The sequence below is a fragment of the Buteo buteo genome, chromosome 10 (genome assembly GCF_964188355.1).
Source record: "Buteo buteo chromosome 10, bButBut1.hap1.1, whole genome shotgun sequence".
NCBI lineage: Eukaryota > Metazoa > Chordata > Aves > Accipitriformes > Accipitridae > Buteo > Buteo buteo.
The window spans coordinates 8,201,993-8,211,939 of record NC_134180.1 but is presented as its reverse complement, the minus strand read 5'-3'; positions in this window follow the sequence as shown (position 1 = coordinate 8,211,939).

The window sequence follows — 9,947 nt, the reverse complement described above, 5'->3', positions numbered from 1 at the left end:
TTCAAGGCAGAAGCAGCCCTGACACTTTGCAGCTTCTGCTATTCCGCCCTCCAGCCTGTCTCTCCCCGCTGGGGAGGACAGTTGTGTGTGCTGGGTGCGGAGAAGCTGCATCACTCCGGCTTGTCCCCAGCTCAGCCTGGTCAAGCAGGACATTTACGCTCCCCAGAAAAGTTTCTCTCCCTCTGAGCAGACAGCTGTGACTGTCCTTAGAGCTAACATGTGTTATGGGTAAGTAGAAATGTGTAGGTCCTGAAGGATGCTGTGCCTCCCAGGGATCAGCAGGAGAGGTTGGCTTTGCATTGCTGGGTTCCCCGAGTTGGTCTGGCTGTACAACATCAGGACAAGCATACATGGGTCCTCTCTGTCATGCAGCTTCAACATGTTTTCTCTTCACAGCATGGAGCTATGCTAGCTGCTGGGGGCTGTCTTGTGACAGCAGGCTACAATGCCATCCCATACCTGTTTGATCTCATGGTGCAAAGACGTGTGTGTTATGAGCTTGTGATAAAGTTCCTGTGATAAAGCAGTGAGGATGTGACAGCTCCAGACAGGCCCCGTGCTCTGGGATACAGATGTTGGCCGTGCCACTCTGCACGCTGCTGGGGGATGTTCCTGCCAGAGCTGTGCTGAGAAGAGCGTTTAGGACTTGCAGAGGTATCTGGAAATTTGGTTCCTTTCTGATGGAAAATGAAGTTTGTGATGCTTTAGGACTCTGCCTGAAGGGAAGGAAGCAGGGCATGAGAGCTGCTTGCTGAGTTGCCCTGGCATGGCAGTCATGGGTCCTGGGTCCCCCTTGTCCTCCCATGGGGTAGACAGAGGAGCCAAGGGAGAGTCGGCAGGTTTCTATTTCTGGCCTGGCCTATGGTGCTTTTTAGCAAAGGCTCTCTACTTCATTAAGGAGACTTTATTTGGATGAGGCTGCAGAGCACATGTTTGCTCAGGGCCTTCCCTTCCACCTCTGACTCACGTTCCCCCTAAGGGATGGGGAAACTGAGGCACGGGGACTCACCAACATCCCTGCATTGCCAGTGGACATGGAGCAAGGTCACCCGTGTCCTGTCCTTGGTTCAGTGCAGAGAAGCAGCTGGACATGGCTCTGCTCCGAAGGAGCCCTGGTCTTCCTGTGTGCTCCAGAGAGCTCTCGGGCAGCCAGAGCTGTCTTTGCTTCCACTGGCCTAATGGCAGTTCCGCTCCTAATAAGTTAATCTGATGGGTTTTGTCATGAGCAAAACAAGAAATCACGTTTTTAATAATAAAAAAGGGTCCTGCATCTTGTTAACATCTGGAGTTCAATCATTTCTGTGCTCAAAACTGTGGAATGCTTCAGCACAATATAAATCTTGCCACTTGCTGTACATGGGCTCCAGATGGGGAGGGAGAGTTCATGTTCACTTGTAACCCATCTGGGTGCTGGCGGCTCCAAGCGGAGCCACCGCGGCACGCGGCTCCCCTGGTCCCACACTGGGGGATAGCAGCAAACCTCCCCAATGGGCTCTGGCACCGCATTCAGCGCCGGGTGTTTGCATTTGGCATGGCAGGGTTGTATCATGGCACTCCCATACCCGTGGTGCCCATCTGGAGAGGGGTGAGGTCTCTCCACTGCCTAAAAGCTTGTGATGCTGAAGGTTTCCCAGGACCATGGGGTGATGGAGTCACAGCCCAAAGTTCTCATGGGACCAAAGTAAAGACCAGGTTGGGCATCTCCACTTGGTGATACACAGTGGCAGGGCTGGAGCTGTGTCCCCCATGATGGCACCCACAGCCATCGGATGGGACAGCCTGTAGTTGGGGTGATGGAACCCTGAGCCCACAGAGGCTTATGCCGTCTGCGAGCATTGCCACTTGGTTTTTCATTCAGATCACTGATAAATATATCTACCCTGGAGCGGAGCTGTGGAATGCCCAACTGTTGACCTAATGTCAGACTGAGAATGAAGCATTTATCTTTGCTCTGCTCCTTCGCCAGGCTGTAATCCGGACCAGTTCCTTCCCTTTTGCACAGTGACTATTTAATTTCCTTAATAGTTTCTTGAGGTGGGCTTTTTTGAAAAGTTGAGTGTAGCCATCACACCATGAACACTTTTAATGAAAGCAAGAGAATTTATTCTCTCTGGAAGTTTTCTTTAATTTTCACTAAAATACTTGAAAATTGCATTTTTTGGTTAAAACCAAGATTTTTGCAGCTCGAGGCCAAAACTTGATGTTTTCTCTAGGTTTTTTGACATTTCAGACAGGTCAGGCAAATTTCCACAAAAAGAGGTTTTCTCTGTGTGTATTTTTTAAAAAAAAGTTGCCCTTCACTGAAAAATGACCTGCTAAAACCTGTTTAGATGGAAATTTTTCAAGCAGCCGTAGTCAGGGCATTGATGTGAGAAAGGCAGTAGTAGAGCTGCAGGCAGGAATGGGAAATGTATGCTCGGAGGGTTGGGGAAGCTCTGTGCTGCTTGTGGTTTTGTCGGTGTTATAGGTGAAGCGCGGTGGTTTGCCTTCTCTGTGTTTTTAGGCATGTCTGGTCAAAGCTCGGGGCAGAGTTCAGATGAGAGGAGGGAGGTAAGGGAGGCTGGAGGTGATCAGCATTGGTCCATGGCTGCCCTGAAATGGCAGAGCTTTGCGGCCAGGGGGAGGATCTGGCCTCCCTAGTTTTGGGGGTGTCTAGAGCTGAGATGTCCTGTTGCATTAATAAAATGATGCCACAGGGCTTGCACCACAACCGAGTTGGAGGTTGGGTTTTTCCCTTGCAGGTGGTTTTCTATGATAACATGAAGGTTTACGAGCCCTGATGTACAACACGTGTGCCTAAATCTCTTTTCAGAAAAGCCACCAGAAGTGTTTTTTTAAGGCACGTGTGCACTTCAAGACCCTGTCCACAAAAGTATGTAAGCTCTTAATTTCCATTAAAAACCTTGTGTGCCTAAATACCTTCTGAGGGTCTGGGTTTTACCAGCTAGTATCTAGGTATTATCTGTTCCTTTAGGCATTTAGATATCTTTAAACTGCCTGGCCCTCAGTTCCCAGTGGCTTCAAAGGAGACTAGAGATGTGCCTGCTGGCTTTCCTAAATAGAGATGCTTTCCTGGATGAGGGCTAGATCAATGTTCTTGGTGTGGCTTTGATGGATGACCTACCGCTCTGACAACCCCCTTCCCCCAATTTCCATCACTGCCTTATTTATGGGGAAATACAGAGTCCAGGCATATGAAAATCATTTTTCATTTTTATCAGTTTGGCTGGAAAACTCAGTCTGCTCCTACGCAAGGGCTGATGTGAATTCAGCGCTGCTCATAGGCAGCTCTTGGTCAAGAGGACAGCAGTAAAGTGAGGGTCTCGGGCTGGATGGGTGCATGTATTCCATCCTGCTGGATGGGACCTCTGCTTTGTTTTTCAGGTGGTCTGGAGAGTGTTTTGGAATCTGCATGGGCTGAGATCACCCGTGGTTTTTAAGCAATGTGTTTTCCTGTGTCAGGCTAAATCTGCAGAGGAAGCTTTTGAGATGTGCTTTGAGGGGTGGAGCTGTTCTCACCTGGTTTGCTTTAATTAGCACTGACTGATGCCAGGGTGATGCTAAGGAGGGTATGTGTGTCCCTGCCATGAGCGGAGGGAGGATGCCAGCACCTTGGTGTGAGCCTGGCAGAGATGTGGAGAGGTGTGAGGTGGCACATATTGGTCGCCTACACAGCCAGACTGATATGCTCATCAAAACTTGGCCTTTGAAACTCCTTTTTTCCACCCCAGAAGGCTTGACTTGTGGCAAAATTAATGTTTCCACGTAAAATGTCTGTCCTCTTTTTTTGGACAGGCAAAAACTCTTTTTGAAGAGCTCTAGTTTTAACTGGAAAACCAAAAAGAACCAAACTGGAAATGAAAATATTTGGGCTGGAAAACATTAGATTCCCAGAAATTTAAAAAAAATATATCAGGCCAAACTGTTTTGGTTTCAGTTCCCAGCTTTTTTTCCCTGGGAAATTATCTACCCCTCATTCCACAGAGGAAGAAACAGGCAGGCAAAAAAAAAATCCATGGCGATCTCTGCCAAGCTGATCTGGGGGGAATATTCCTTCCTGACCCTAAAATCATGGATCTGGTAGCCCCCAATGCTAGCAGGATGTTCACCCAACCACTGGGGTGGTTTCCCAGCATGCCAGGACTCCCACCAAACCCCCTTAGCATCTTAGCTAGGACCCCTGGGAGGGAACGAGGAGAAGATGGGTTAGAAATCATCTCACTTGGATCAAAGCACTCCGGTGTCCATCAGGCTTAGGAAGCAGGCATTAAAGTTTTATTTATGGCTCCCCCAGTATGGGTTTGCTGTTGCTGACCAGGCTGTGGCTCTTCCATGCACCAGTAACCCAGTGAGGAGGAAGGGTCCTGGCCTCTTCCTCAGCTCTTGTAGCGGAGAGGCAGGAGGAGACTCTCGGTTTGCTTTTCCCCTTGTCTCTGGTTGAATATCTGTTGATGTTGTTTGCTAAACAAGAGCGCCAGTGGCAGAGGAATTAGAAGAAATCCCTTCTTAATTGGAAACAGTGAGTCTGTGTATTTTTTCAGTTGTCTATTTTGGGCCTTGTAAAATTAAAGTTATTAACTGTAATGCAGCGGTTTCCAGATTCCCACAGCCCTTTACAATAGCGGGGAAATTCATCCCAGGTCACTGGGAGCCTTTAATGAATACATTAAGGCTTATTATTAAAATAAAGTACTTGCAGCTTTATGGGAGACATCTGGCAAGGATGCTTGTCTCTCTGAAGGCAGCAAGGCTCCCCGAGTGTCCTCTACCGGCATGCACCGCGTCCGCCCCGGCAGAGGTTTTCAGGAGTGGTTCCCCGAACAAAGATTTTCCTGCAGGCGGGTCTGGGAGACGGAGGACCTTTGCTGGCTGTGGTGGAGAGTGGTTGTACCAGACCTGCCCCTGTGATCGCTCCACTGACGTGTCTAGAGCCGATCAGCCCCTCGCTGGTGCTGCAGGTACCGGTGTGAGCCCTGCCGGGATGCTTGTGCTCAGCAGAGCAGTTGCACCGGGGTGAAGCTGCTCCATTCACCAGATAATGTGATGTACAGGCAGAGCTGAGCTTCGGCTCACCCCAGGTAGGAGGAGAGGAGACCAGGCAGAGACAGCTGACTTTGGGTGCAGGCAGGTCAGCTTGGAGCCAGCTGTTGGCCAGCTGTGCTCGCCCAAAGCGCTGAGCTAGCAGGGTGCTGAATCTGATAAGCAGCTTCGCGTCGCATCTTGTGAGCTCACTGGTGTGGCTGCACCCATGCAGCATCTCCACGCTGCATGGATACATCCTAAAACAACTCCTCGGTGCTGCACGGAAAGCTGGGAGCCGAATACCCGGGGTTTAGTGCCATAAAGTGCCCCAGGCTCCCTGGCCAGCACTGATGGGAGCAGGTAACTTGCAGCTAGGGTGTTTGCGTGCTGATGAGAACAAACCGCAGCCAGCAAGGCTGTGAAGGGGTCTGGAACAGCGTGCGATCTTATCGCTGCTTTATCTCTATCCAGGCTTGATCCTGGCAGAAAGCAGGGCCACGTGGCAGTAATTGTGTTAGGAAAACAAACTAATCTCTGAAGGGACAGAGAGCAGCTGTTGGGCTATCGGTGCTATTGGGGGAAATGGATGTGGCCTGCCAGCTCGCAGCGTGGGGCTGCTTCACTGCCGGGGCCAGGCAGGGGTGGAGGGGGCAGAAAGTGAATAAAAGTAAGTTTGGGCTGCCAGGCAGGACTGAAGGAGTGTTTGTCATGGTGTGATCTGCCCAATGTTACCTGCCCCGCTTTGCCAAGAAGGCCTTCGCTTGCCAAAAGGTTTGTGAAACGAGGTCTGGCAGATCAGGCATAGGAGTAGGGAGAGGTGGGTTTAATGCACTGGCTCAGCGAGAGCCAGGTTTAACCTCAGCAGATAGCTTACCACCATCTGCCCTGATGTCTCCTCTGTGCTCCTTGTCTAGTTAGGCAGCAGGTTTGCAGACCTTCCTCTTAATGTGCTTCATACAAGCCTTGCTCTGTGCCCCAGGCACCCCAAAACCTGCTGCTGACCACAGCTGGTTTTGCTTGCCCATCCTAGGGTTGGGCTTGCCCTCCCTCCCCACCCCACTCCCACCTCTTCAGCCGGGTCTGGCGGCTCCAGACAGGGTCTCACTGGCAGGGCATCACCCTGGGGTGGAGGGGCCGGACCCCAAAGGTGTCCGGGGGTGATGGAAGAGGCTCTTGGAAATGCGTGCGGAGATGGGGCTGCAGCAGGAGGAGCCTTCCTGCGCAGCCCCTCCCCAAATTTGTAAGGGAGAGGAAACATGCCATGGTCAGGCTGGTGTAGAGCTGGTTATCTCCTGCACAGACAATTGCAAGGAGTTAATTACAGTGATCCTATAACTGTTGTGCTTGGCCCTCCCCACACCTCTCCTCTGTGCCCAGGAGCTCAGGCGCTGCTGTGTGGTAAAGCAGTACCACAAGATGGGGATGCCCCCCAAATCCTGAGCGTGAGCATCTTTGGGGTGATGTAAGTGGGGGAGGAAAGCAAATGGCAGAGGTAGGTCAGCCCCACAGGTTACACATGAGCCTCCCCTCCCCAACAAGCTGAGTCAAGCCCCTGGCTTCGAATAACCCCAAACTTTGGGAAGGTTAAAATCCAGCTCTGAAGTGTCTGGCTCCAGCCCAACACAAACATTATTGTTGTTTCTGGATTATGTAGTTTAACAGAAAAGAAAATCCTATCATTAAGTAATGCCAACAAGATACACACTTGTCTTGTATTTAGTCTGTCCTATGAACTCTACTAAGGCTCCAATCGAGACGGACTTAAAAAAAAGCCCAGAATTACGCAGCTCCCAAATGTTTTCCTGAAAATAAATTTTTGCCATGTTCCTCCCCAGCAGTTAATTAAGACTTCTATTAAATGCTGACAGGCACTTGATAATGTTATATATTGCAGCAGGCTCTGTTTGTGGTGTTATAATTATGGCAGTAAAACAGTTTCCATTATAGCCCTTCTCATAAGCTAATAACTTTTGAAAACATTCACATTTCAGGTTGAAATTTTTGCATGCCTGGCCCTTACCCAGTGGAGAATTTTTTTGGAAGCTCTGAGCAAAATCCATCTAGTCCTTTTTGAGTTATGGAATAGAAGGGGAGAAAAAAATGAACATTTTTTTTCAGTGGGAATATAGGTGGGAAAAAAGGTAATGACATAATTTTTCTAAATAGATGGATAGCAAGAGCATGTGATACCTGATGCTTGCTTTGGAAATCGATAGGGTAGGCTTTGCGGAGAGCCTGGGGCATGTCCCATCAAAAAAAATCCTATCTCTGACTTAAAAGCCTCAATGAAGCCAATGGCAGAGCCTCAAGAGAATCTGGTTGTCACCCATGAGAAGTGACTCTTGGTTGCAGGTTAAAAATAGTGGTTGGTAATTAATAACTCTTTCCTTCTGGCAGCATTTCTGAGGTACTGACAGTATTTCTCATCTCTCGTGGGGATGAAGAGTCAGTCCTGAAAAATTTTGTGAACTAAAAAACCAAAGGGTAAGTTCTTTTTAGGTCAATGAAAATATTTTTCTTTGATAATTTCAAGCTTCCTGTTTTGATAGGTTTTTTCCTACAAGTGGCCTAATTCTGAAGAGAAAAGACCTTTTCAACTAAAACCCTGGGATGTGTCACTGAAGGAAATGTAAAAGCCAAACATTTGGACAATTTGGAGACACGTGTCAGTTTTTTTCAAGTTGAAACAACTGTTCAAACCACACTTGCCTGCGAAAAGTTAAATGGGCATTTTCCCACCAGCCACTGTCCCCTTCCCAAGCCCATTGCACTGGGAGTTTCCCAGCTGGCCCATGTTAGATGCTGGATAAGATGCAGTGATGGAGCAAATGAGATGGAACTGCATTGGCAGGAGCAATGTGGCTCTGAAATTTGTCCTCCTCCCCAGCCACCCCCATTGGGATCCCTCAGGAGGGATTTCAAAGGCAGGTGGGTTCCTGGAAGATGTTGAAGATACAGATGAACCTCTACTGCAACTTTCAAAAGCATCTAGGATGATTAACAGTCTACCTCTTGATGGGGCCTTTAACCAAACTGGAAAGTGGGATTTAGGCTCTTAAATTGTTTCTGTGCTTATGAAAAACACTTGTAGTCCTTGTCAGGATGGGTTCTTCTCAGCTGGTGGCAGTGGTCAAGGAAGGACATGTGGGAGTGGGATCAGATGGGAGTCTGGCTAGAGAAGGATGCCTTTGCAGCATCATGTCACTCGGTGTGCTGGGCTGTTTTTCAGGCAGAGCTAGAAGAAAAGGTGTCCTGGAGAAGGATGTGGAGGATGAATGGAGCAACAGACCTGCCTATGAGGAGGGGTTTATCCCTGAGACATGGCAGATGTGCTTTGGCAATGCTAATAGTGATGTAGCAGAAGTAAATCGGCCACTCTCAACCCCTCTGTTTCCAGAAGTGGATCAAGGGGACATCTAGCACTAAAAACAGCAGTTACACTTTTTTTATTCCTCTGTAAAATGGGGCATTGACTGCTAAGCTTGGTCGCATGCTTATATGTGGCTTCACGTTCCCCAGTGATGACTGCAGGGAGTTTCCAAAGACCAGTTGAGTTTTCTGCAGTTCTTCTCCTAACCTGCCGCAGAAGAGATGACCACTTAGGACTGTCTGCATGGCAGCTGGAGGTGCAGCCTGTGCTGCCGCATATAAGCTGGCTTTTCCCTCCACCGTGCCCCTGCGTGGGGGTGTGGAGGGACTGGTGTCCTCCCCAATGCACTGTGCATGGCCCCTGGCTGGCCTGGCTGCTTTCCTTGGCATGGCAGGAGCTCGCTTGGCTCTGGCAAAAAGCTGTGTCTTGACACTGATGTAATCGAAATCCAAATATCGCTGAAGGAAGCTTATCTCCAAACATGCCCAGCTCTGGAGCCAGCATCCCCAGCACAAGCCTGCTGCCTGAGACAGCGCCAAGAGGGTTGTGTGGATGGCGTTGAATAAGTCAGCTCAAAACAATGGCTTGTAGGCATGCTGCTGAGACCTAAAAAGGAGATGAGGGCTGGAAAAGTCTGCCTTGGCTGTCAGACCCAAGGGTCTTCACTGACCTGGACCCTTGGTCTTTAGGTTTTGCTCCCTGAGGCTTTCCCAGAGAGCTGCCCTGTCAAGGTAGGGGGTAGCAAGAGGGATGTGTGCCCCAAGTGCTACCCAAATACCCTCTCTGGGGTGGCTCCAGCAACTCCAAGGAGCCCCAAAGGCAGAAGCAAAGGAAATCTTGCTCTGGATAGCAGACTTAATGTGTGCCCTTGCTAAGGACTGGAACCAAGGAGGGATGTAGGCTGCTAGGTAAGATTCAGACCAAGCGCACATACCAGAAAGAAAGGACAAAAAAGCTCCATTGATTAAAAAAAACCCACCAAATCTTGGAAATGCTCAAAACTGTTGCCCGTGGTATTGAGTTGGGCAAAACCAGCATGAGCAAAGAGGGATCTGCAGGTAGGAAATGATACTAGTGCTGCTCTTGTTGAGGAAGAGGTTTAGTCCATGGAATGAAATTTTGAGAAGACTGGTGAACGCTGCAAACATATTGAGTAAAAACTACTGCAGGCATGGGATGGTGGAAAGGAGCTGCAAAAGGAAGAATGTCAGAAATGTTACATTAGGTTCAATCAAAGGTTTCTGGTGTCCATCCACAGGCAGCAGCAGCTCCTTGGGGATGGAGCATATGGGATGAAGCATGTCTGCTGTGATCTTTAGAGCCAAGGGTTGCACCTGGCCTGTAATTTTCAGATAGGTCCCAACAGATCAGCCTTCCTCAAGTGTGAATCCATTCCTTCTTCATCCCTCCAAGCCATCCTCTCCTGTCAGATACAACAGGACCCTGTGTCTGTAGGAAGCAGCCTGTGGTTTTTGTGCTGCTGGCAGTGGCACAACACTAATTTTCAGCTGCTTTCCCCAAATTCCCAATAGAAGTGGAGGAAACTTCAACCAGT